General features: G+C 40.9%; 1 protein-coding gene and 1 pseudogene across 2 annotated transcripts in view; one reads left to right on the top strand and one right to left on the bottom strand.

The window, feature by feature from the left end:
* Positions 1–7,629: 7,629 nt before the first annotated feature.
* The window catches only part of CTNNA1 (catenin alpha 1), a 174,360-nt gene continuing 156,569 nt past the window's right edge, over positions 7,630–25,420 (top strand). Inside the window, exon 1 of the mRNA XM_081134979.1 lies at positions 7,630–7,739. The gene's annotated coding sequence lies outside the window, so the exon portion shown is untranslated. The remainder of the gene's footprint in view (positions 7,740–25,420) is intronic.
* On the bottom strand, positions 15,645–23,922 carry LOC308555650 (large ribosomal subunit protein uL4 pseudogene; annotated as a pseudogene). Its single transcript has 2 exons — positions 23,835–23,922; positions 15,645–16,880 (listed from the first exon to the last, which is right to left on the bottom strand). The product of its transcript is annotated as a large ribosomal subunit protein uL4 pseudogene (transcript).

The raw sequence follows: 25,420 nt of genomic DNA, 5'->3' as shown, positions 1-25,420 counted from the left end.
GGTTAAGAGCCTGGTTCTGAATTCTGGCAGATCTAGTTTCTAGCACTGCCACATACTCCCAGTGTGACCCAAGCCTGTTTTCTCATTTATGGGATGAGGAATGCAATAGTAACTACCTTAAGATAGTTAAGAGATTTGGATAAAATATGCACTGCTTAGCACAGAGCCTGGCATGTACCAAAGACTTAGTAAGTATGAGCTATTATTACTTTCAGTCATTGAGTGTTAAAATAATTATTATTGTATGAATGAATGAATTAACAAATGAGTTTTAAGTATACTTTACTTTGTTTTCAGGCTCAAGCTTAGACTAGGTATCAGTGATTCTTAACACTCTGGCTGCACATTAGAATCACCCAGGCATTCTAAGATTTTAAAACTTCTTAGTCCTATCCCTGGCTGGGTAGCTCAGTTGGTTAAAGCATCATCCCAATACTCCAAGTTGCGGGTTTGATCCCTGCTTACGGCACATACAAGAATCAACAAGTAATGCATAAATAAGTGGAACAACAAGTCAATGTTTCTCTCTCTCTCCCTTCCTCTCTCTCTCAAATCAATAAATTAAAAAAAAATGCTTAGTCCCTACTTAAGAACAATTGAATATGAACCTCTGGGGATGGTCTATGGGTATCATTTTTAATAAGCTCTCAAGGTGATTCTAATATGCAGCCAGAGTTGTGCATTACTAAGCTACACAGAAATGAGGAAAATACCCTGATATTAGCTAAGCCAATAAATAAAACTGCCAGGGTGGGCAGGGCTTTACTGCTCCCCGCCTCCCTCATCTGAAAAGGAACTGAAAGGCAACCAGGGCCGCCGGGCATCCAATTGCCTTTGACCATGATGTGGTTCCACACTTTCGTTCTACCTTTCGTTTTTATTGACTCCAAATCTGACCTCCTTTGTTGGCTTTCTCCAGGCTAAGCAGAGAGTCTCTTTGATTTCTTCTTTGGAACTTAATGGGAGAAGGGATGCTCATCCTTTCATGGCCACAAGAGATAAAGATTTTCCAATTTTTCATTCCAAAGCTTCCAAGTCAGTTCTCATCTTCATCATTCTTGAATCTTCATTCATTTTGGGTCTTCCTTCCTGAAGGATTGTGGAGTGCCTCAAATGAAATCACACAGAGGAAAGTGCTTTGTAAACTGTAAAGCTATTTAACAGCAGAACATACATAAATAATGAAGCCCTCATAATCTAGAGAATCTCTAAAATGATCTCTTATAATTCATCTTTATTGAATTTTGACATTATTTTGTGTTATTTTTTAGAATACTACATAGTCTTGCTGCTTGACTTTTTAAAATTGTTTTCACCCCCCTCAACATTCTTGGTGCAGCTTAATTTTCATGATTATATGCATTATGTTCAGTAACCTAAAGTAAGTTGAAACCTGAAGTTTCAACCCAAATGTTATCAATTGATACTAGTGACCAAGTCCTTGATTTCAATGACACTTGATTTTCCTCCTATATCCATGACCATTGATTCTTTCTGAAAATATTTTTAAAGTGCATCTAGAAATGAAAAAGTAAGACAAGATTCCTGTCTTCATGGAGCTTATAGTCTAATGCAGGAGACAGAAAATAAATCAGTAGACAATTCTAGAAAGGGATGAATGCTATAAAGAATGTAAATGTAGTAATGTGGCGAGAGTGACTGGGGGGATGGGGGGGGGGTCAGGGAAGGTCTCTCTGACCAGATGATGTTAAAATTGGCCCTCGAGAATGAGAAGTGGTGGGGAGGGACAAATAGGCAGAGCACAGAGGATTTTCAGGGCAGTGCTATTTCACATTTGTCCAAACCCATAGAATGTACACGAGTGAAAGTAAACTATGGATTTGAGTGATTATGACGTGTCAATAGGTTCATTAGTTTAACAAATGTCCCACTCTGGTGGGGGATGATAATGGGGGAGGCCATGACTATGTGGGGCCAAGGGGTGTGTGGGAAATCTCTGCATCTTCCTCTCAATTTTGCTGTGAACCTAAAACTGCTCTAAAAAGTCTTTAAAAATGGCTTACAGGTTAGGAAAACAACAACAATGTAAGTGATCTAAAAAATCCAATATATAAGACATTAAATAAAATATTTAATTTTTAAAGAAGAGAGTAAGAAGGTACCAAGCTGAAGAGTAAGAGCAAAGAGATTTCCAAGCAGTGGATGCAGTAAATGCCAAGACCTTGATGTGGGAAAGGATTTGGTGTATTTTAGGAAAGGAAACGAGGGCTCTGGATTGCAGAGGGGAACTCAGTCTCCTGTTCTGGCTCCTCTTCCCCTTGAATGTTGGTAGTGGGCTTCCCCCTCTTCTTGACATATGTCCTCCAGGTGCAGACGACTCCCACAATTCCAGCTCCACTTGGGGCCTTTCCTGAGTTCAGATTTGGATATACCCTTGTCTAGAGGCAGTCTCCTCTTAGATATTCGGTAGGCACTAAAACTAAGCATTACCAAAAATAGTCCTTTGTCTGCATTGTTTCCCAACTCCTCCCCTGCCTGCTTTATCTCCAGGGCTCTCCATCTGGGTAAATGGCACCACTATTTCCTCAGTTGATCAAGTCTGAAACTTTTATATCCAATCCAAAGGCAAGACTGAAGATCCTCTGTCCTTTTGCATAGCTTCCAAATCTACCCACTTCTTTCCATCCCACTACACTTGACATATTATATACTGTCCTATATACAGTAAACCTAAAAGTTCCTCCATTCCCTCCCTGCATTTAACCACTGTAACACTTAGCTGTGTATCCTTACAGACTTGTAACTATTTATTCATTCAGTTGAGTATCTGTTACCTGCCAGGCACAGTTCTAGGTGCTGGAGCCACAACAATGAACAGAAGAGAAAAATATCTGCTTTAATGATACTACATTCCATTGGGGAAAACAGCAATAAGTAAATAAACATATAATGTGATAGGTGGTGACATGTGCTAAGTGCTATGAAGTATAGTAGGGTAAATAAATAAAATGGAGAAGGCAGGGAAGGGAAGCAGGTTCTAGTGTTGTTTTACAAAGGCTGGTAAGGGAAAGCCTTTAAGACAAGGTGACATTTGAGCAGAGATATGAAGGAAGCCATGGAGTGAGCTAAGGGGCGATCTTCTAAGCAGAGGGAACTGGAAATGTAAAGACCCTGAGGCAGGAAAGTGCTTGATGTGTCATGGGAATGTCTAGGACCCCAGTGTGGGCTGGAGTGGAAAGATGGAGGGGCAAAAGCCAAAGATGGGTCTGAGGTTGCTGGGGAAGATCATGTAAATTTTATTCAGAGTGAGATGGGAAGAACTGGAGGGTTTTGAACAGATGATATGTTTTAAATGGCTCAGCTGCTATGAGAAAAAAGCATTAAAACAAATATGTATTCATTGTTTAAACATAAAAGGAATATTATGTGTATTGCTTTACAATCTGCTTTTTTCCAAAGTGAATTTTAAAAAACAAAATATGGTCATGTTATCTCATTGTTTAAAATTGTTTGTGGTTCCCCATTTCCTTACAACAAAGTCTAAAGCCTTACAAAGCCCTGTCTAGTCTGGCCTCTGCCTACCTCACCTGATCCCAAATCACAGAACTTCTTTTCCTGCAATGGGACTCCGGGCCTTCAAATGTGCTTGTGTAGAATCGAATGCTTTCCTTCCCTCCTATCCACCTTGTCAATGTCTTTTCCAGGTCCCGCTGACTCATTCTTTCACTCATTTAGCCATGTTTATTGAGAGACCTGCTATGTGCCAGGCACTGTTCTAGGCACCAGGGACATAGCACTGAACAAAACAGATAAGAATTCTAGCTCTTGTGGGGCTAAAATTCTAGTGGGAGGAAGATAGGAGAAAACAATAAGTTAAAAATATGAATATATACATATTCATATATATGACTATAAATATACATGACTTTATATGTCAGATGGTGATACACCCTAAGGAGAAAAATAAATCAAGTAAGGAGAGGTGGGATGTGGGGGAATGGGTTACAATTCCAGATAGGGTGGCCAAGAGGAAGCCTCACTGAGAAAGTGACAGCTGAGCAAAGACCTGGGGGAGGTGAGAGAGTGACTCACGCAGCTATTTGTAGGAGAGCATTCCAAGCAGAAAGCAAAGGCCCTTAGTAAGAGCCTGCCTGATGTGTTCCAGGAATAGTAAAGAGGCCAGTGTGTCAGAGAAGTGTGTGGGGGACAGGTGAGCTCTGGAGGCCCTTATAAGGACCTTTCCTTTCACTGAGTGAGACAGGAGCCATTGGAGGGTTTTGGGCAGAGTAGGAGTGACTATGTTCTGATTTACATTTTAATAGGATCACCCCAGCCACTGAATTGAGATTAGACTGAGGGAAGCAAGGGCAGAAGTAGGGATACCAGTTAGAAGGCTATGAGAGAAAGAAAACTGGATGACTCCAAAGTTTTTGGCCTAAACAAGTAGAACAGAGTTGCCATTTTGTTGTTGTTGTTCCTTGCCCCAGATTATTCTTTCCATTGATTTTTTTAGAGAGAATGGAAGGGAGGGGGAGAGACAGAGAGAAACATTGATGTGAGAGAGACACATCAATTGGTTGCCTCCCACACATGCCCACTGCAACTGAAGTATGTGCCCTTGACTGGAATCGAACCCGAGACCCTTCAGGCCACGGTTCTGACACTCTAACCACTGAGCCAAACCGGCTAAGGCCAGAGTTGCCATTTAATGAAATGAAGGAAACTGTGGGATGCAGGTTTGGACAGAGATATCAGGAAATCAGTTTTGGACATAGAGACATACAAAGTGTGAGATGCCTAATGCCTACGAGATATCCAAGTGGGGTATCAAGTCAGGAGCTGGATATAGGAGTTCAGAATTCAGGGGCAAGGTTCAGGTGGAGATACAAACCTGAGGTATAAAGACTGGGTGAGATCTTTAGGGTTGGTGGCAGACAGAAAAAGAGGTCCAAGGATGGAGGGTGGGACACTCTAACAGCAGTTTTTAAACTTTTTGATCTCAGACTTTTATACTCTTAAAAATTTTAGAGGATCTCAAAGAGCTTTTGTTTATGTGAGTTGATCTATCAATGTTTACTGTATTAGTACATGTTATCATAAATAACATTTTTAAAAGAAAAGTAACATTTTCTAAAATAAAATTGAGGAATGTGCCATTGTTTCACATTTTTGTGAATCTCTTTAATGTTTCGCTTAATAAAAAGGTAGCTGGAGTCTTGAATTTGCTTCTGCATCTCATCTGATGCAGTGTCATACATCATGTAGCCTGTGAACACTCTAATGTGTACCATGAAAGATTGGGAGTGAAGAAGGCAACTGATATTTTAGTATTATTATGAAAATAGCTTTTACCCTACTAACCCCTGAAAAGGTCTCAGGAGTCCTCAGACTGCACTTTGAGAACTGCTGCTCTAACATTTACAAGGTTGGGAAGATTAAGAAGGAATCATCAAGAAGACCAAGAAGTTGCAGTGAGGGAGGCTGGAAGAAAATCAGAAGAGACTGGTGCCCTGGAAGCCCAGTGAAGACAGCATTTCAAGGAGGAGAGTGATAAATGAAGTCAACCGTGGACAGAGGCTCACCACTAGATTTGGCATCATGAAGGTCATCAGGAACCTTGATAAAAGCAGTTTGGGTGGAGAGATAAGTGCTAATGTCTGAGGGGGTCAGAGCATGTTACTGAACCCCAGATTAGGTTAATTTCCTCCCAAATCTACTTGGATCTCTCCCCTATCTTCATCTTGACCTTCCTTTTTATAGTTCATCAGGGATCAAGCCAGTTTTATTCACTGCTGCTTCCCCAGCACATAGCAAGTGCCTGGGACATATATATTCAAGTCTTTCCTAGTAAGTTTTTCACATTTTCTCAGAGGTAGGGAACTGACTACCTTTGGTATGCTATAAGTCCCTCATCATATTCTTTCTGTCACCTGACCCTTCTTTTCCCAAAATAAACCGTGCACTTTCATTTTTAGGCTGTCTTAGTTTGTTCTCGCTGCTACAACAAAAATACCACAGAACGGGTAGGTTATAAATAAGAAATTTATTTCTAACAGTTCTGCAGGGTGGAAAGTCCAGCATGGTCATGTTTTGGCAAGAGCTTTCTTTCTAGTTCGTTGCCAGAGCCTTCTGTTGTGTCCTCACATGGCAAGAAGGGGCAGGGAATCTCTTTGGGGTCTTTTTTTTTTTTAATAAGGGCACCAAGCCCTCATGACCTAATCACCCCTCAAAGGCCCTATCTCCTAATACCATCACCTTGGGCAGTAGGTTTTCAATATATGAATTTTGGGGATACAAACATTCAATCTATATAGCAGGGCCCCATGCTTGGTTTAATGCTCTGCTGTTGTTGTCTTGAAATTGTTAATAATTTTTGAACAAGGAGTCTCTCAAATTAAGTAGCTGGTCCTGACTGAAGAGATGGACATACAAAGTTATGGAGCATAATCCTTTAACTCTGTCTTTTGTTAATTCAAATAAATATTTATTGATATACTACTATGTTTTTAGGTAGCCAAGTGTAGTGGGGGGAAGCCATGGCCACTCCAGCCAGGGGAGACCCAAAGAGCAAATATTCTGAAGCCAGAAACAGAATGGAGTGTAGACAAGAATGACCTTGTTAAGGCTTTGGGCACATTCATCTACAGATGTTAACTGGGCCCTGCCTAGGGGATGAGCATCGTGCTGAGTGCTGTAGAGGATACCGCTCCCATCTTCCAGGAGTTTCCATTTCCCTGGGAGGGGGTGGGTGACAGGGTTGGTGGGGGAGGGAGGTGTGAGTAGTAAAAGGTGAGGTGTTCAGAGCAGGTCTCCCTAGCACCCTGCTCAGTACTCAGCACTAAGTCAGGAGTGGATATCGTCTTGCATTATTTTGGATTTATAGGCCAATACTGAAATCAACCTTGTTTATCATCCTATGGGGCTGACAGTGAATATGTAATGTTTTTTGTTCGTTTTGTAGTTTGTTTTTAAGCATTCACCAGGAAGGTAAGGAAGAAAGAGTGGGAATAAAATTCCCTAAATGGCTGGAGGGATAGGGACAGAAGCTGGGCTCTTTCGGTTTCCTTTTGCGGCAAGTGAGCGGATGATTCCTAGAAGGGCTTCCACCTCGCATTATGCGGTCCCTAGAGTCCATTCTAGCGCTACTCTGCCTCAAGCTGCGAGGCCTCAGTTTCTATTGTAAAACGGGGTGGGCCTAGAGCACTTTTCAGGAAACCTGTGGCTCGGGAACACCTGTGGCACTCCTCCGAGGAGTGGACCCAGGTCCTTGAAGCACCAGCCAGGGAAGGGGCCCGCGCCCGCCGCGCCCGGAGGTTCACCTGCGCTCTGAGCAGTGACTCACCTGCCCTCCCTCCCACTCCAGCTGTTCCAGGAATCACCGCTCCTCCTTCCTCTCGGGGGGTCACTCCCGGCCTGAAAATCCACTAGGGGCCTGGGATGAAGTAACTGTGGGGTGAAGGGCAGGGTGCAAGAGGTCCTTTTAGTGGTTCCGGCCTGGCGTCGCCAAGCTCTCTTAGTTGGGAACTCGCCCCTCAAGGCGAGGGCCAGGAAAGCAGGGCAACGGCGGGAGGCGCCCGGAAGAGCGCGCCAGAGGGAGGTTCTGGGAAGGGCGGGCGGTGCCTGAGCCGCGGGGCGGGGGCCACCGGCGGGGGGCGGGTCGGGGGCGGGGGCGTCGGGCAGCCCATTTCCTCCTTGGAGCTCGACGGGAGCAAGACAAAGCGGCGTCCGTCGGCTTGGAGCCTCGGGAAATCTTCCTGCTCTCGCCCCGTTCGCCGCAGGTAACTCTTCGCGGGCCGTGGGCTTCCCACCCAGGTCGAGGGGCTCTTCAGGCGGGCGGGGGCGGCGCCGTCTCCTCCGCGACCCCGCCTGGACGCGGGCTCGGGGCGGGCGCGGCTGCGGCGGCCGGCCCGCTTCCCCTGTGGGGCCCCGGGCCTGGGCCCTGGCCGGCCGGGCGGGGCCGGCCTTTTCTAGAGCCCGAGAAGTTGAGGGAGCTCGGCGGCTGGCACCCAGCGAGCCTCAGGCCGCGCGCCGCCGCCGCGCTTCCTCTCGGGAAAGTTTCTCCCGGTTTCTCAACTTTGTCCAAGTGGACTCGGTGCGCGCTCTAGGCCCGCGCTGGGCCCCCTCGAGGGGGCTGCCTTCCTTGTGAGGAGTCGGCGCGTTGTTCCCGCTACGGAAATGTTCGGGAACTGAGTTTTCCGAGGACGTGATTGTGGTTTGTGGTTTCCGTGGTCTCACTCCCCGGACCGAAACTTCCCGCTCTGCTGGCCGGGGTGTCGCCCGTCCCGCACGTCACACCCGCATTCCCGGCGCGGGCGAACGCGAAAGTTTGTGCCCTTGCTTTCTCCGACTGTCTGCTTGGGAAGGTGCGCCACACCCGTGTGGACTTTTGGCGTGTACCAAGTTAATCTTTGTTGTGAAATTACTCAGGCTTCTTGTGCTGGTGAACTAACTGGAAGCTCTTACCTCGGGTTAGTCCTAGTTCTCCCGATTGGCCTTAGAGGCTTTTTTGTTGACTTTTAAAGAGTGTGCGTGTGTGTGAAGCACTTGTTGGAAAAAATGTCGACTGAATGCCTAACCTTGGCCTGGCAGGAATGGCTTCCCAGTAACACAGGCGGCAGTTGGCTCACATCCAGGGTTGACACTCTTTTTGTCCTCCCGCGTCTTTGTAACATTTTTGTTTTGTACAGAATTTACAGTAATTTAGAAAAGAATATGTTAAGTTTCCGACTAAATTAAGGGCATTTCATATTTATGTTGAAGGAAATGATTACATCATTGTATTGTTGCAACAGGATAGGCATTTCGATTAGTGGGTATTTTGTTCACAGCGATTTTTAAAAAAGACTACACATGTGTATGTTACTTTAGGAAATTTAAGAAACAAATTTGTAAATCCAGTTAATTAGGATGTTTTATTTTGTGTTACAAGAGGAAGCACAGGAGAAATTATCCGTGATCTCTGCCCACTTATCTACCCTCCTTGACTTTTGTTAAGTTAAAAAATAATTTTTTGCCCACTTTCTTAAGGGCCCACAGATCATTAAGATATAGTCTCTGCCCCTAAGAGCTCACAGTGGAAGAGGGAAGGCACACACCCAGGTGTAGTACGAGGCAGGCTGATTGCACTAAGTGCCATAACAGTACTGATGAGAAACTTGTGTGTGAGTCAAATCTTATATAATGCTAATGGTAAGAGAAACTTGTGGAGGCATGGAGAGGGGGCTAGTTTTGTTTGGATAGGGCCAGAAAGGCTTCCAGGAGGGGCGTGGCATTTGAACAGGATGAAAATGAAGAGGGTTTTGTCAAGGGAGGGAGCATAAAAGTGCATGGGAGTCTGTGGAGTTGTGAAAACTCTTCTGGCTGGTCTTATTCTTTTGGCTCTTGCTTCTCATTTTTTTCCCCCCCTCAGTCCACTCATAGCTAAGATTCTGTCCTATATATCTCAGTCCTTCACACAGTTGATGTGGCATTACCCTCACTCCCATCAGTAACATCTCATTCTATACAGTGACTTAGAGATCAGGGGTCACTTCTTCATCCAGGTTGAGGATCAGTTCCCTGCACAGTCTTCCTGTCATCAAACTTACATGCTAAAGTCCAAGCTTCTGTTTTGATTGCAGGTCTTACCTGACCTCATGGTCACCTGTGCACCAGAGAACTGCTTGGCTGTCCCAGGGGCTTCTCGAACTCAGCATGCCCCAAATGAGACACCTCTTTTTTCTGGAGACCTAAACCAGAGGTGGAGATCAGCAATAACTGCCAGGGCACTGGAATTTCTTTGAGAAAGTAACAATAGTGTTAGACATGACGAATGTGGTTGTTGGGGGTGGTAGCGTGGGTGCTACTGAAGATCTGGACAGAGGGAACAGAGTTCTCTGGGTTCTCTGCTGTGTAAAAGTCCTGAGACAAGAAAGAACTCCATGTGTTTAGAGACGTAAGAGAAGAACCATGTAGCTTGAATACTTTTGGGGTGGGGAGAGGCGCCAAATGATTGCCAAGAAATGCCAGGTCACATGCTTGGATTTTACTGTAAGAGCTCTAAGAAGCCATTGTAGGAAGTTTCATGATCTGATTTCCTGAATTTTAAGATCACTTTGCTAGTGCTTGCAGGGCTTGTATTTATGTACAAGTGGAAGTATGGAGCTGAGCTAGGAAGATGGAGTGAAGGTATGGGGGATGAAGGAGCTGTATTTTGTAGAAATGATACAGGGCTTAAATTTGGATGGAATGTAGTGTCCTAGGCTTATCTGTAACTGTTGTTTCCTCAGTGATGCACCCTGCAGGAATACAGCCCCTCCCCCATTTGTATTCCATCACTTCAGTGATGAGCTAGTAGTAATACCTTGGGACTCAAATTAGCACTTTGCTTTCTGGTAGCAAACCTCTTCTCACCGGATGGTGTACTCCATTGTACTATGCGTACTATTATTGATATCCTTCTTTGCCTTTCCTGCTGTAAAATGAGCCTGTGAGCTTCTTGAAGGGAGGGACGGCTAGCCTTAGCCTTTGGCATGGTACGTGTTGTGGAGGGCAAATTAGATGCTTTGTTGAATGGAGGAGGAAATAGTCTTTCCTGTCTGGAGTCTAGCTTGTGGGTGGAACTCTGACAGATGAGGCAACAGTCAGATTATGGAGGACCTTGAATACCAAGTTGCTGTTTTGGGCAGATTGAGAACCATCTCTTTTCATTCTTCTTTCTACCCAGATCTAATCAGAGATGAAATCTTCTCCATCCAGTCTTCATCTTACATAAATTCCTTTTTTCCGGTCTCCTTGCTTTTACACTGTTTTAGATTATCCTTTTATCTTTGAACTGTGAAACTACTTGTTTTCTGGATAAATTGTTCTATTTGTTTTGTTGCCTTTTTCATATTTTTTCCTGTGCCTGGAGCACCCTCTTTTTCCCCCCTCATCCATCTGACAAACTTATTTATTCTTTAAAACCCACCTTGGACGCCACTGCCTCTGGGTGCTTCTTGGGTACCTTGTACAAATTCTTGGGTACAAATTCTTTTATACTGTTAATTAGATATTTTTAAGGTATGGCTTCCTCACAGCTGGGGGTTTCTTAGAGGTGAGATCTAAGCCTTTATTTAATTAAAAAAAATTTTTTTTTTTAATCTTCATCCAAGGATATTTTTTCGATTGCTTTTCAGAGAGAGTGAAAGGGAGGGAGAGAGATGAGAGAGAGAGAGAAGGAGGAGGAGAGAGATAGAGAGAGAGAGAGAAAAACATGGATGTGAGAGAGACACATTGATTGGTTTCATCCCACCCGAAGCCGGGACTGGGGCTAGGGATTGAGCCTGCAACCAAGATACATGCCCTTGACCAGAATCGAACTGAGATCCTTCAGTCCGAGGGCTGATGCTCTAACCACTGAGCAAAACCGGCTAGGCCTTTTATTTTTTTTATCCTCACCTGAGGATATGTTTTTACTGATTTTAGAGAGAGAAGGGGGGAGGGGGGAGAAAGAGAGACATTGATGTGAGAGAGAAACATTGACCAAACTGCAACCTAGGCATGTGCTGCGGACCAGGATTCAAGCCTGAAACGTTTTGGTGCATGGGACGTTGCTCCAGCCAACTGAGCACCTCGGCCAGAGCTAGGCCTTTATTTTTGATAAAATTTTTAAAAATTAAAATGACATACACAAACATGTATGTGTAGAAAAGTGCTCAAATCACGAGTACTTGCTTAATGAATTATTTCAGTGAATATCACCTGTATCCACCATCCAGGTCAAGAAACAGAAAATTACCAGTACTCTAGGAATCCCTTTTTGTTTCATTGCAGTCACTACCAACCCCTCCACTCTCTTCAGTTTTTAACCTGAGATGTTAAGGTTGCTCAGTAAGTGTTCGCCAAACTTAGTCGTATTTCTTTCTGTCTTCCCCTCCATCATTCAGTCTTTTTTAAAATTTAATTTATCTTTATTTTTGAAAGTATTACTGATGTCCCCTTTTCTCCCTGCATTAACCCCCTCCTACCAGCCCCACCTCCCACCCCAGGCCTTCACCACACTATTGTCTGTGTTCATGGGTTATGCATATATGTATATAAGATCCTGGGTTACTCTCTCCTCCCCCACCCTCTAGTGTTTTTACATATAAGCAGTACTTTCATTTGATAAACTTAATGCTATCTTGCTGCATTGGTTACTCTCTTAGATTAGTATTGGCATTGGCATTGGCATTCAAGGTCTTTTAAATTCTGGCCCTAACTTACTTTTTCAGCCTATTTTCTAGTATAAATTGTTGCTACGTGTTGTTTGCCAGACATTTATACTGGGATACTCCATTCTTCTTTGACACAAATGCTGTTCATCTCTCAAGGCTGATTAACATGTTTTTTCCATTGAAACATTGGTTATTATTGCTGAAAGTGATATTTAATTTATCTGAAATTCAAAAATTTGCACCTGATTATGACATTCTCATTCATATGTCATGTTTGTGTTCTAAAACACACATAAAATTTACCGTTTTAACTATTTATGTGTATACTTAAGTGTCATTAAGTACATTCACATTGTACGACCATCACTATCATTTATATCCAGAACTTTTTTCATATTCCCAAACTGAAACTCCATATTCATTAAACAATAACTTCTATTCCCCCCCCCCCAGCCCCCTGGCAACCACCATTGTACTTTTTGCCTCTTTGAATTTGACTACTGTAGGTACCTCATGTAAATGGATTAATACGGTATTTGTTCTTTTTCGACTGGCTTATTTTACTTAGCATAATACCTTTAAGGTTCACCTGTGTTCTAGCTTAATGTCATAATTGTAAGTCTGAGTAATCTATTTATCTGTTGATGGATACTTGGTCTGCTTCTACTTTTTGGCACTTCTGAATGTTGCTATGAAGATGATTGTACAAATATGTGTTTTGCATTCCTGTTTTTAAGTGTTTTGAGTATATTCCCAGAAGTAGAATTTCTGGGTCATATTGTAATTTTATGCTTACAATTTTGAGGAACTGCCATACTGTTTTCCACAATAGTTGTTCCACTTTACATTTTTACCAGCAATATATTGGGATTCCAATTTCTCCACATGCTCACCAACACTTGTTTATGTATTTATTTATTTACTTATTTATTTAATATAATAGCCATCCTGATGGATGTGAGGTGATAGCTCATTGTGTTTTGACTTGCCTTTCTCTAATGATTGGTGATGTTGAGCATCTTTTAGTTTGTTTATTGGCCATTTGTATATTTTCTTTGAAGAAATTTCTATTCAAGTCCTTTGCCTATTTTAATTAAGTTTTTTGTTGTTGAGTTGTAGGAGTTCTTTAAGTAGTTTGGATATTAATCCCTTATTAGATACATGATTTGCAAATATTTTCTCCCATTTTGTAGGTTGTCTTTTTACCCTGTTGATAATGTCCTTTTGATACTGGACACTAAACAAGTCTCAGGCCACCTATAACTACTTGAGCCAAATTAAGCAGAGACAGGGTTGATTTATATATGAGCGTTTATTCCAATAATTTCAGCAGTATGGAGAGAATAGCAGGTCATCCTGAAAATTCTGGTCTTCCATTCTCTACTAGCTGGCTGATTATATAAGGATAAGAAAGAAGGGCTCCGTGCAAGGGGAAGGGGGGCAGGATAAGGGCTGCAGGGTTCCTGGTCTGTGCATCTCCTTCCGGGATCTTGAAGTCCGATAACAAGGTAGTTAATCTGTGAAGTTAAAGACAGCTTAACCTGTTCCTGAGACCAGAGAATGGTCAGCATTCTTGAGGCAAATTCCCGTAGAGGGTCAGGATCCAGCAACCAAGTCAAAGCTTGTCCTGTCCTTGGTCTGCTCTCAAAATGTATTTTCTTTTCTAAGAAATGGACCCATCTGGGCTCCAAGGTGCCTTGTTTTTCTACAGCCCTGTTTTTCTTCTTGCAACACGTCCTCCAGTTTCCCAGGGTCTGTAAGAAAACCTCTTATGTATAGTTAGTAAGGTGAATAACTATTAAACTGTGGTTCTATTCTATTACATGCCCTTCCCCTATCACTTTTGACTCAAAAAAGCTTGTTTTTTTGTTGAGTTGTAAGAGTTTTTAAAATGTTCTGGATATTAATCTCTTATCATATATGATTTGCAAATAAATACTTTCTTCCATTTTATAGGTTGTCTTTTTTACCTCTTTGATAATGTCTTTTGACGCACAAAAGTTTTAAGTTTTGATCAAGTCCAACTTACCTATTTTTTCTTCTGTTGCCTGTACTTTTGGTGTCATGTATAAGAGATCATCACCATATCCAATGTCGTAGAACTTTTCTCCTATTCCCTTTCCCCTTCTCAGCTGAACTATGGATACCTTGAGGGCAGGAATGAGGTTCCTTTGTAGCCACTTTACTCTCTAGCACAGTGAGCATATGTTGAGCAAGGAAGACCTGTAGAGAGAATTAAAAAAAAAAAATGAAATTCTTGCCCAGCTGGTGTGGCTCAGCAGTTGAGCATTGGCCTTTGATCCAGGAGATTGCAGTTCGATTCCTGGTCATGGCACATGCCCAGGTTGTGGGCTTGATCCCCAGCAGCGGAGGTGTGTGGGAAGCAGCTGATCAATGACACTCTCTCATCATTGATGTTTCTGTCTCTTCTCTCCCTTCCTCTCTCTGAAATCATTAAAGACATGTTTAAAAAATAAATGAAATTCTTAACAGATCATAATAAACAATAAAGAGTTATGTAGTAGAGTGTCTTCTGTTTCTAATTTGTCATTGATTGTACGTCTGTTACCTGATGAATGGTGATCATGTGCTTTTTGGAGTTTTTAATTTTATGAGTCCCAGCCTGAGAGTTTGAACTTTGTCATCTGTGTAATGAATAAGATGATTTATAAAGGATATTTATTTTAGCTTCTAATATGATAAAATGCTAATTTATTTTTTCAGTTATGGAGTGTTGGACAGGATGAGTTTTTATCCATATTAAATGGGTTGTCTTAAGAATAAAACCAGTGAACTAGTTCAGTATTTAAATAGCATTAAGTTTCTGATTTACCTTCCTTAAGACTCTTCTAGACCGTAAATTCTTTTGCTACATGCTGAGCTTCAAAGCAATTACATTCTTTTGTATCTTCCTGTGTTCTGTGATACCTGACTCATTTCTAAACCCATAGCAGATACTATTCAATAAATACCGAATTAGTTATAGTAGATGTAGTTATGCTATATGTAGAATTAAGTCAGGTTGACATGAGGGTGAAGGGGTAAAGGCATAGCTTTACATCCAGCTTGTTGTTTTTTTAAGTAAAGCTCATTTATATCACATAGAGATAATATTCTGGTGTATAGCCTTTAATATTTTTTATAGGCATGTATATTCATTATATACAACCTTTATAAAAACTAGGTTTTACCTTACGCTCTTTTGTAATCTGTCAATGGATCACTAGAACGTTTCTCATATTAGTAGCGTAAGATTAACCTTTATGTACCGCTAAGAAAAAAGAAATACTGCCAATAAACTAGGAAATGCCATCAATTATAAGACATATCCAGATTTTACAGACTTAAAAATGTGAAATGCTTGTGCTTTAGAATTGATGAAATATGATTAATAGCACAATGCTAACATAGCATTTAAAACATTTTTTTGTGTGCCTTCAATCAGGTTTCTATTCAAAATTAGCTGTGCAAAGTGATTTGACCTTTATTGACTAAACAGATTTAAGTTTATGCTGCACTCGTGTTTTTTTCTGTGGTGGGTTTCTTTTCTGTGGGCTTCTTTTCAGCTGCTGGTTTTTTGGTAGCTGCAGCCTTTTTCCCCACCAAAAGCTTGTGCTCATAACACCAACAACCTTCTTTCCTTTGTTCCCTACTACAGGCATCTTGCCTGGAACCCCTTTCTCATCTAATTTGGCTTCTAGTGCTGCTGCTGCTTCTGCTTTATCCATCTGGGGCTTGTGGTTCTTGGCCTGGCAGAGAATGGTGTTCTGGTGCATGGTCTTTGCATGTGGGTTTAGTGTCAACATAATGCTCAGGTTTTTCAGTGGATTCTTTTTAGGAACTCTGCCATGAATCTTCTTGTGTGGTGTTTGGAGGGCACTTTGGATCTCTGGGTGCTTTAAGCTTCTGCTAAGGTCTGTATTGAGCATCTTGTGCGTGGGAAGGTTGTAGTTACTCTTGAGGGCGGCAGCTTTACGCCAGGTGCTGTACAGGTCATCTAACTCGTGGAAGGCACTTCCAGTCCAAATGCAGAAATGGCCCACATGCCCACCAGGAGCAAGTTTCAAAATTTCAGTTTTGTATATTAAGCAGAGTAATTCCAGGGATGTTTCTGAAGGCTTTGATACTGTTGTCCTCATTATAGGTGATGTAAGGTCCCCTGGGTGGGATATGATGGTTTCTCATTTTGTTCTTATTAGCTCTCATTCACTGAGAGGCATAGACTTTTTTGATATCATTCCAGGTCTTAAGTCTCTTAAGCAAATCAGCCTCCTTGGTTTTCTTATAGCCTTCAACTTTTACCTTCCGCCGCCAAAGGAAGTTCAGGAACTTCCTCAATATGATGACCTTAGAGCTTCTGTGGCATGTTCACTATGCAGTGCCAGTAGAGCCAGGTTTTGGTTGGTGCAAACATGCAGCTTCCATGACACGTATTTCCAAAAGCAGCCTTGCCAGAATGATGAGTTTGACCACCTCAAACTCTGGGAATTTGAGCCACAGCTCTGCCAGTACCCTAAGACTCAGCACTGGTTTGGATGGCCTGCCAATTCACTGACAGCTTAGGGCTGTCTATTGCTTTTGCGCAAGTTGATGTGAACAAAGTTCACAATATCTGGTCAAATGGGAGCCTTGCATGCAGCAGGCAAAGTGAAATTTTTGCCTCAGGATTCCCCCTTTCAGAGTACACTGATACTAGTAGATGAGCACATGCAATGGTATGGAGAGGGGGGAGAACGCCACACTCTTCTCAAGCTGGTGGCTCCCACAGGGAAAGGTAACATAGCATATTAACGATCCCTTCCTATTCCATTATGTAGCTTCTTTGATCAGTTGGACATTCAGTTTGTTTCCAGAGCTGCTTTAGTTTGTAGCTAAATTTTTTGCCTATCCTTGATTATTTCTTTAGAATAGCTTCTTAGAAGTGGAATTCCTGGGGAAAAGATTTGCTACATTTTAGAAAAGTTTTTATTGTGATTAAATATACACAACATAAAATTTACCATTTTAACCATTTTTAAGTGTTCAGTTCAGTGGCATTAAGTAAATTTACAGTGTTGTGCAACCATCATTTTCAGAACTTTTTCATCATTCTAAATAGGAACTCTGTACCCATTAAACAATAACTCCTCATCTTCCTCTTCCTGTTCTCTGGTATACTCTGTTCTTTTCCTCTCTGTGAATTTGCCTATTCTGGGTACTTCAGAAAAGTGGAATCATATAATGTATTCCTTGGTATTGGGCTTATTTTACTTAGCATAATGTCTTCAGGGTTCATTCCTGTTGAAGCATGTACCAGAATTTCCTTCATTTTTAAGGCTGAATAATACTTTATTGTATACATACAACACATTTTGTTTATCCATTCATTTGTTGATGCACACTTAGATTGCAACATTTTAGCTACTGTCAATAATGCTGCTAGAACACAGGTGTACAAATATCTCTTTGAAACCCTGCTTTCAATTCTTTTGGGTATATACCCAGAAGTGGAATTGTTCGATTATGTAGAAAATTTATTTTTAATTTTTTGAGGAACTACCATATTGTTTTCCACAGTAGCCATACCATTTCACATTCCTACCAGCAGTACACAAGGATTTTAATTTCTTCACATCCTTACCAACATGTATTTCTGTTCTTTGTTTGTTTTGTTTTGGTAGTAGCCATCCAAATGAGTGTGAGTTGGTATCTCATTGTAGTTTTGGTTAGCTTTTCTCTAATAATTAGTGATGTTGAGTATCTTTTCATGTGTTTTTGACTTTTCATGTATCTCTGGAGAAATGCCTATTCAAGTCTTTTGCACATAATCAGGTTGTTTGGTTGTTTTTATTGTTGAGTTTTAGGAGTTCTCTATTCTAAATATTAATCCTTTATCACATACATGATTTGCAAATATTTTCTTCCATTCTCTGGGTTGCCTTTTACATCTATTTTTTTTCTTTGGTTACCTACCTGGGCCTTTGGTGTCATATCCAAGAAATCATTAACAAATCCAGTGTCATGAACCTTTTGCCCTATGTTTTCTTCTAACTCTTATTGTTTTAGCTCCTACATTTAGGTCTTTGATCCATTTTGAGTTAGTTTTTGTATATGGTGTAGGTAATGTCCAACTTCATCCTTTTACATATGGACTTACAGTTTTCTCAGCACCATTTGTTGAAAAGTCTGTCCTTTCCTCATTGAATAATCTTACCACCCTTGTCAAAAATCATTTGACTACAGCATATGGGAAGGTTTGTTTCTGGGCTCAACTCTATTGTGCTGGTCTCTTTTTCTCTGTGCCAGTACCACACTGTTTGATTACTATAGTTTTATAGTAAGTTGATGCCAAATTAGGATTTGATGCTAATATTTTGTGCATTTAAATTTTATGATTTAGTTGTATGTACATGTTGTTGTGAAAATAAAGCCCTTTAAGTTTTCTCTATTTTGATTGTGGAGGTGATTACACAACTGTTTGAGTTTGTCAAAACTCACAGTAGGCCTCGCCGGGCGTGGCTCAGCGGTTGAGCATTGACCTAGGATCCAGGAGAATGAAATTCAATTCCCGGTCAGGGCACATGCCTGGGTTGTGGGCGCGAACCCCCAGTCTGGGGCATGCAGGAGGCAGCCAGTCAGTGATGTTTCTCTCTCTCTCTCTCCCTCTCCCTCACTGATTGGCCCGCAACCGGGGCATGTGCCCTGACCGGGAATTGAATTTCATTCTCCTGGATCCTAGGTCGACGCTCAACCGCTGAGCCACGCCCGGCCGGGCAATTTTATTTTATTTTTTGAAAAGAAAACAAAAAACCCCTCATAAATACACCAGAGTGAATTTTGCTGCATGTAAAAAGTGAAAAAAATAAAGTTAAAAATTAAATTCATTCAAAATGTATATTTTTTGCTAGTTTCTGTATATAGAATGAACAAACAGTGAAAAATATGGATTCAATTATCCTTTTTGCTGTCCCAGCCCAAATAATTTTTTCCTCATGATTGATTGTGAAGCCACACCCTTAGAAGACTTAGAGGAAATTTGGTTATACTCTACATGTTGGAGGCTTTAAGTCTTATTTAGTACCTTCTGTTTTTTCTTAATAAGTTAAACATATCAGGCATCTGGGAGAATCTCAGAGCATTAGTTTTGAAAATTTGCCTAGGTGCTGGTGTGTTTGCTTTTCAACCTGGAAGGTATTGCTTGTGCAGCTTGGTGGTCTAGCACCTCCACGTTGTGGCCATGGGTTGAGTGGGCCAACCATTGTGGGGAAGTGGACAGTCTGGATTGACTTGCCTTGTGTCACTCTGTTTACTCACTACAAAAGCATTATGCTAAATTTACCCATTATTGAAAGTTCAAAGTGTGTAGAAATAACCACGCTTCAAAATAAAACTTCAACATTGCCCTTTCTCTGTTGAAGCCTCTAAATGTTCATTATTTTCTTTAGTTTTTTTTTATAACTATCAAACTCTTTTCTTCTCTATGCGCAAGCATGCCCCAAACCCATTTCTAATGGAGCTTGAAATTAGCATGCATTTCTATTTACTTGCTGATGGACTGTCATCTATCAGCCCCACTTTTTGATTGGGATTTAATTTGTGCTTTTTCACTGGCTGCAAGTTTGGATAATGCACATAGTGTAAATACAGTTCAAAAGGTAGCTTCAAGTGTTATTCTAAATATTTGTAACAAAGATTTGATCATTTGGAACAAGTATTATATGGGTAGTGTGATTTGATTTTTAAGATTCTTGTTATCTGTTCTATGTTCCCATTATAGTAAAAGAAGAGAGGGAATTATATTGTAGAAGTTATTATAATTTTCATCTGTAAGATTTTCTTTAAGACTTTGAGGGCTTTACAGAGAAAAAAACTCATCACTTGCATTAAAATTTTGTAATGAATAATCTAATTTAATCTTAGTGTTAAATAACTTGTCTTAGTCTTAGTTGATAATTTGAAGGCTAGTTCTTTCCTGGATTGTTTTGGCTATTCCATTTTGTTATATTGAGCTGTGGATTTCCCTCATTTTCTTGTTCTGAGACTTTATTATTAAATATTATATATAAGTAGATCATCAATTGTATTTTGAAAATGTTTTATTGTTATGGTTTATTTTGCTAGTATTCTACATTATGAGTTGAAGGTGCAAGTTTGAAGCCTAGTTAATTATCAAGTTACATAATCCTGTACTGGTTTATTAACCAGGTTAGACTGCACACTGTTCTTGAAATTGAAAGTGCTGTCATAACTCAGAAAATGCATTTGTTGTGGCCTATTTCTAGTGACATAAAGGATAGAAGTCTTTGTTAATAGTCCATTTGCCCTGTGCAGCTTTGATACCTGCTTTCTTTCCAAGCAAAGATGTATTGTTACTATTCTCTCATGGTATATTGAATATTTCATAATGTTAAATATTTCAATATTAATCCAGACTCTTAATCATGGTTTGTGAAAAATGATAATGCAGTGAATAAGGCAGAAGCTGAAAGGGTAAGTTACTATTACTGATGAGTCAGTGTTCATGGAGATTTTCTATTCCTGGGGAATCTCTAAATTGGCAAGCTTTCTTATAATCATCTGTTATCATTTTCTTGCTTCCTTGGACCTGGGGTCATCATGTTCTCAGAAAAGCTCTGGACTGACTTTGAAGTGTATCTTTAGAAACCTGTCATTTTGCAGAGAAGTGCAAAGTGAAATGTGAGCTTGATAGCTTGGGAGAAGGGGAAAAAATCCAACAAAATGAAATATGGCAATGCTTGAGGGAAATTTAAGCTTCTTTAGGGTCATTAAGACCAGTGAAAGATGTGATAGTTTTGGGGTATCTTTATTGAGTCAGGGTCAAAGACAATATTTAGTTTGCTGTATCTCAGCTGCTGTGGGAAGGGTTCAGTTAAATACTATACCTTTATTGTAAGTGCGTTTCAAAATAGGTGCTGGGGAGATGTTAAGAATGTGGGACTCACCATTGCTAACCTCAAGGGATTTACAAACTAATGGGATTAGCATTAGTAATATCACTGATCGGTAAGAATTTTCGATCTACACCCATTTTTACTAATCTATAATAAGAGAGACATTTCTTATTTCTACATGTTAGATGAAACCTAAAACAATTGAGCCAATTGTGTTAATAATTTATAGAATGTTATTAGATGAAAGTTACCATGCTCAAAAAAGCCATGGTTCCTGTGTTCAAAGAGCTTTCAGTTTCATGGAGTTATACACATTGATATAGTGCTCTGTGGCAGTGCTGTAATAGAGATGAGATGCTTGTAAAGTGCTGGGGGAACCCAGAAAAGAGGGAACAGCTTTTTCTGTGGAAGCAGAGGACATTTGTGTGAATCTTGAAGGAAGATGGAAAAGTCTGGAAGGGTGCTTTGAGTAGAGGAAAGGGCTTGCACAAAGCTCTGGAAACATGCGCATGTACTGGAGAAGAGTTTTTCATGGAGCGGAGGCAGGTGATGAGGCTGACGGGCTACTGTGGGTCAGGTTTGTTTCCAGGAGTTTTGGCTTCATCTTGTCTGTGCAAGATTACTAGGGCTGCTAGGAGAAGACTCCTAGGTATTCTAAACCAGGACCTAGGCCAGAGCCCTGAGAGCAGGAAAGGTTAGTAAAGTGAGATATTTAGTGAGGTGCAGAGGAGGGGGAGGGGGAGGAAAGAGGAGGAAAGGGAGTTCTGGAGTCTCTTTCTAAGGGACCTGGTTTGGTGGATCTTTGGTCAGTGGAGATGGGGAAGGCCACAAGGGGATTAAATTGGAAAGAAAATGCTTGTTTTGAGGACTTTGGAGTTTTGAGGAACTCAGCTCTGCAGTTGTGTGTGTGAAGTCCTTTAGATTGGGGAAATGCCTCTCTGGCTAGGAGGGCACTTGCTGGCAGCTTTTAGCCCTCACTCTGGTAACTGTAAGAGGTGGGGCTTCTACTTTTGTTTTTTGGGGTCGTGGTAGTGGTGGTGTTCAGGATTTCTTAAGTAACTGGTATAAACAGTAAGAATACTAAGTAAGAATAGAATGGGTCCAAAGTATTTTGAAATTAAAAAGATGAAGTCCAAAATTCTAATGCTTTCTTAACTTTTTTGCTTATCTTTGAGCCTTATCTTCTGCCATGTGACTCTTCATCATCTTTTTTTACTCATATTTGTGGTTCTTGGAAGGTGCCAAAGTTCTCTGATGCCATTGCCCCTTTTCAGTACCTAAAACAGCTGCTCCCAGCCCCCATCCCATACATTGGATCCTGAGCGAGGACTTGTTGACCAGTTGGACGTCACTCCTGGGCGCTTCTCTTGTGCACTGATGGAGCAATTTACAACGTCATACTTTCTGTTGTAACTATTTTCCTCCCTAGACTGTGAGCATTTTCCCCCAACTTTTTGAAAAATATTAAAATGTACAGGAAAGTTGAAAGGGTAATACAATGAACACTTAATCTATCAATTCACCTAGATTAACCAATTATTAACATTTTCAGATTTACACAGTTCCTCTGTGTAAACATTTTTCTCAGGCATTTGAAAGGAAACTAGATATCAGAGTACTTTACCCTCAAGTTCTTCAGTATGTAACTCCTAAGAATAATGACATTGCCCTTTAAATAACTACAGTATCACTCAAGAAATTTTACATTGATATGGTAACATCATTTAATTCCTTTTAAAGAGTGGTCTAAAAAGTGTTGGCTCTCCCTGGGCACTTGTGAGAAATGCAGACTCTTACTTTTTACCCTAGACCCACTGAATCAGAATATGCCTTTTAACAAGATTCCTGGAAGTATTGCTCTCATGCACGGTCCATACTCATATAAATTCCGCCAGTTGTCCCAGTGATGTCCTTTATAGTTTTTTTGTTTGTTTGTTTCAAATTCAAGAATCAGTAAAAGATCACATACTGCATTTAGTTGTCATGTTGTTTTAGTTTTGATTTCCAGCCTTTTTTTCTTTCCCATTACAATGACACTTTTTGAGAATGTAGGTGTTTTGTAGATGTCCTACAGTTTGGATTTGTCTAATTGTCTCCAGTTTTTGCAAGAATACTACCTATGTGAAGATGAATCTTTCTCAGGGCATTGCAGTTGTCAGGTTGTTCCACTGGTGGTGATGCTAAGTAAGTTTAGACAATTAAGTAGCATCTGCCAGATTTCTCCATTGTAAAGGCACCTGTTTCTTTTTGTACTTAATCATTAATTGCTGTGATGATCTGGTAGGGGTTTCTAATTAGTCTTTGTGTCCCTAGCACCTAGCAGGATCCTGGGACATGGTAATTGGTTAGTCTTTGATAAATTAATGAATTACAAAACAGGTTATCAAGGGTATATAGTCTACAATACAATTCTTTCTTGTTTTCTCAGTCTGGGTAACTTCCCAGCCTCCAATAAAGTGCAGGCATCTTTTCTCCTGGCTGTCCAAGAAAACTATAGTCCTCTTCTTCCTGTGGGCTTCTTAGCTGTGTTTCTCTGCCTTTTAGACCCATTGTTCTAAAACAAAACCCCTTTCCTTTTGTCTCTCTTTTCTCCTGTGCCTCCAGTCCAGATGCTAGTTTCATCTTCTTTGCTTCTCTTTTCAGAACAGAGTCATCCAGTTTCTTATGGAAACAGAGACCTCCTGTGCATCCATAATCAGTTGTCTGTTAGGAGGGTTTAGTGCAGCTTCCTCTTGAACACATTGTAAATGATTTCAATCATATGTGGTGGAAGCTAAGTAAATGAACATATATATCCAGTCCTTACTGCAAATAGTCACTTCAGCAGCTCTGGAGCTTTTTTCCATCCCTTCACTTGGTCTTTCACTCCTTCTTGCTCTGTGCTGCAGCCACATTGTGTCCTGTCCCCACCCCAAGTCCAACGAGATGCTCCCTTGTCTCTGTTACTTCTGCCTGCAATGCTCTTCCCCTAGATCAGGGGTGGGGAACTTTTTTTCTGCCAAGGGCCATTTGGATATTTATAACATCACTCTCGGGCCATACAAAATTATCAGCTTAAAAATTAGCTATTAAAAAAGCTCCTAGGTTTATTGAATTTCAAGTCCTGCCTGCAGTTGCCTTGGCCAGGGGCACACCAAATGATATATGGCGTTGCTGCTGGACATTCCCTACTCCTCTCCTAGATAATCACTTGACTGCCTCTTCCTTGACTTTCAGATTTCAGCTCAAATGTTATCAAAATAGAAAGGCCCTTGAAGGACCCTACATAATTTTATTACCATTACCCTGCTTAATTTTTTCCCCCCCTAGAACACTGATACCTATCTTATGCCATTACTACAGTGTATGTTTCATGAAGGCTCTTGGTCTTGTTCTGTGCTATCTGGGATAGTGCCTATATGGAGAAGGCTCTCAAATATTTGATGATTGAGTGGCTAAATGGTTGACATTTTTTAAAGGTTTACCTTTTGCCCTTTGCTTAGTGTTTTTGGTAATCGTTGTGTCCCCATTGCCTCAAGAAAATAAGGAACAGATGTTTAAATTTGAGAGTGATTAAATGTTTTTCCCTTTCTCCCTTTCCCTTCCTCTCTTTCACATCAATAAAGATGTATTAAAACACACACACACACACACAAACATCATCTACATATTACATCATGAGCCCATTGCCGTGTCCCCATTTTCCTTCCTTTGTCCACTTCTACCTCCCCCCCCCCCCCTTTCCCTTTGGCTATCAACACAGTATTGTCTGTGTCTGTGTGTTATGTATATATATGTTTTTTGGTTAATCCCTTCACCTTCTTTCATCCAGCCCCCAAAACGCCCCCTCCCCTCTGACATTTGTTAGTCTGTTCTATGTATGCATGTCTCTGTTTGTATTTTGTGTGTCAGTTTATTTTGTTCATTGGGTTCCACATATAAGTGAGATTATACAGTATTTCTGTTTCTCTGACTGGCTTGTTTCACTTAGCATAATAATCTCCAGGTCCATCCATGCTGTTGCAAAGGGTAAGATTTCCTTTTTTACGGCCACATAGTATTCCATTGTGTAAATGTACCACAGCTTTTTTATCCACTCATCTACTGATGGGCACTTGGGCTGTTTCCAGATCTTGGCTGTTGTAAATAATGCTGCAATGAACATAGGGGTGCATATATCCTTTTGAATGAGTGTTTCAGGTTTCTTTAGATATATTCCCAGAAGTGGTATTGCTGGGTTGTCAGGCAGTTCCAGTTTTAATTTTTTGAGAAAACTTTATACTGTTTTCCACAGTGGTGCACCAGTCTTCATTCCCACCAACAGTGCACGAGGGTTCCCTTTTCTCCACATCCTCTCCAGCACTTGCTTGTTGATTTATTGATGGTAGCCATTCTGGCAGGTGATGGTGAGGT

This window comes from Miniopterus schreibersii (genome assembly GCF_964146895.1).
Source record: "Miniopterus schreibersii genome assembly, chromosome: 4".
In the NCBI taxonomy this organism is placed as follows: domain Eukaryota; kingdom Metazoa; phylum Chordata; class Mammalia; order Chiroptera; family Miniopteridae; genus Miniopterus; species Miniopterus schreibersii.
Note: the sequence above shows the minus strand (reverse complement) of the source record. Positions and strands in the feature narration are given on the sequence as shown.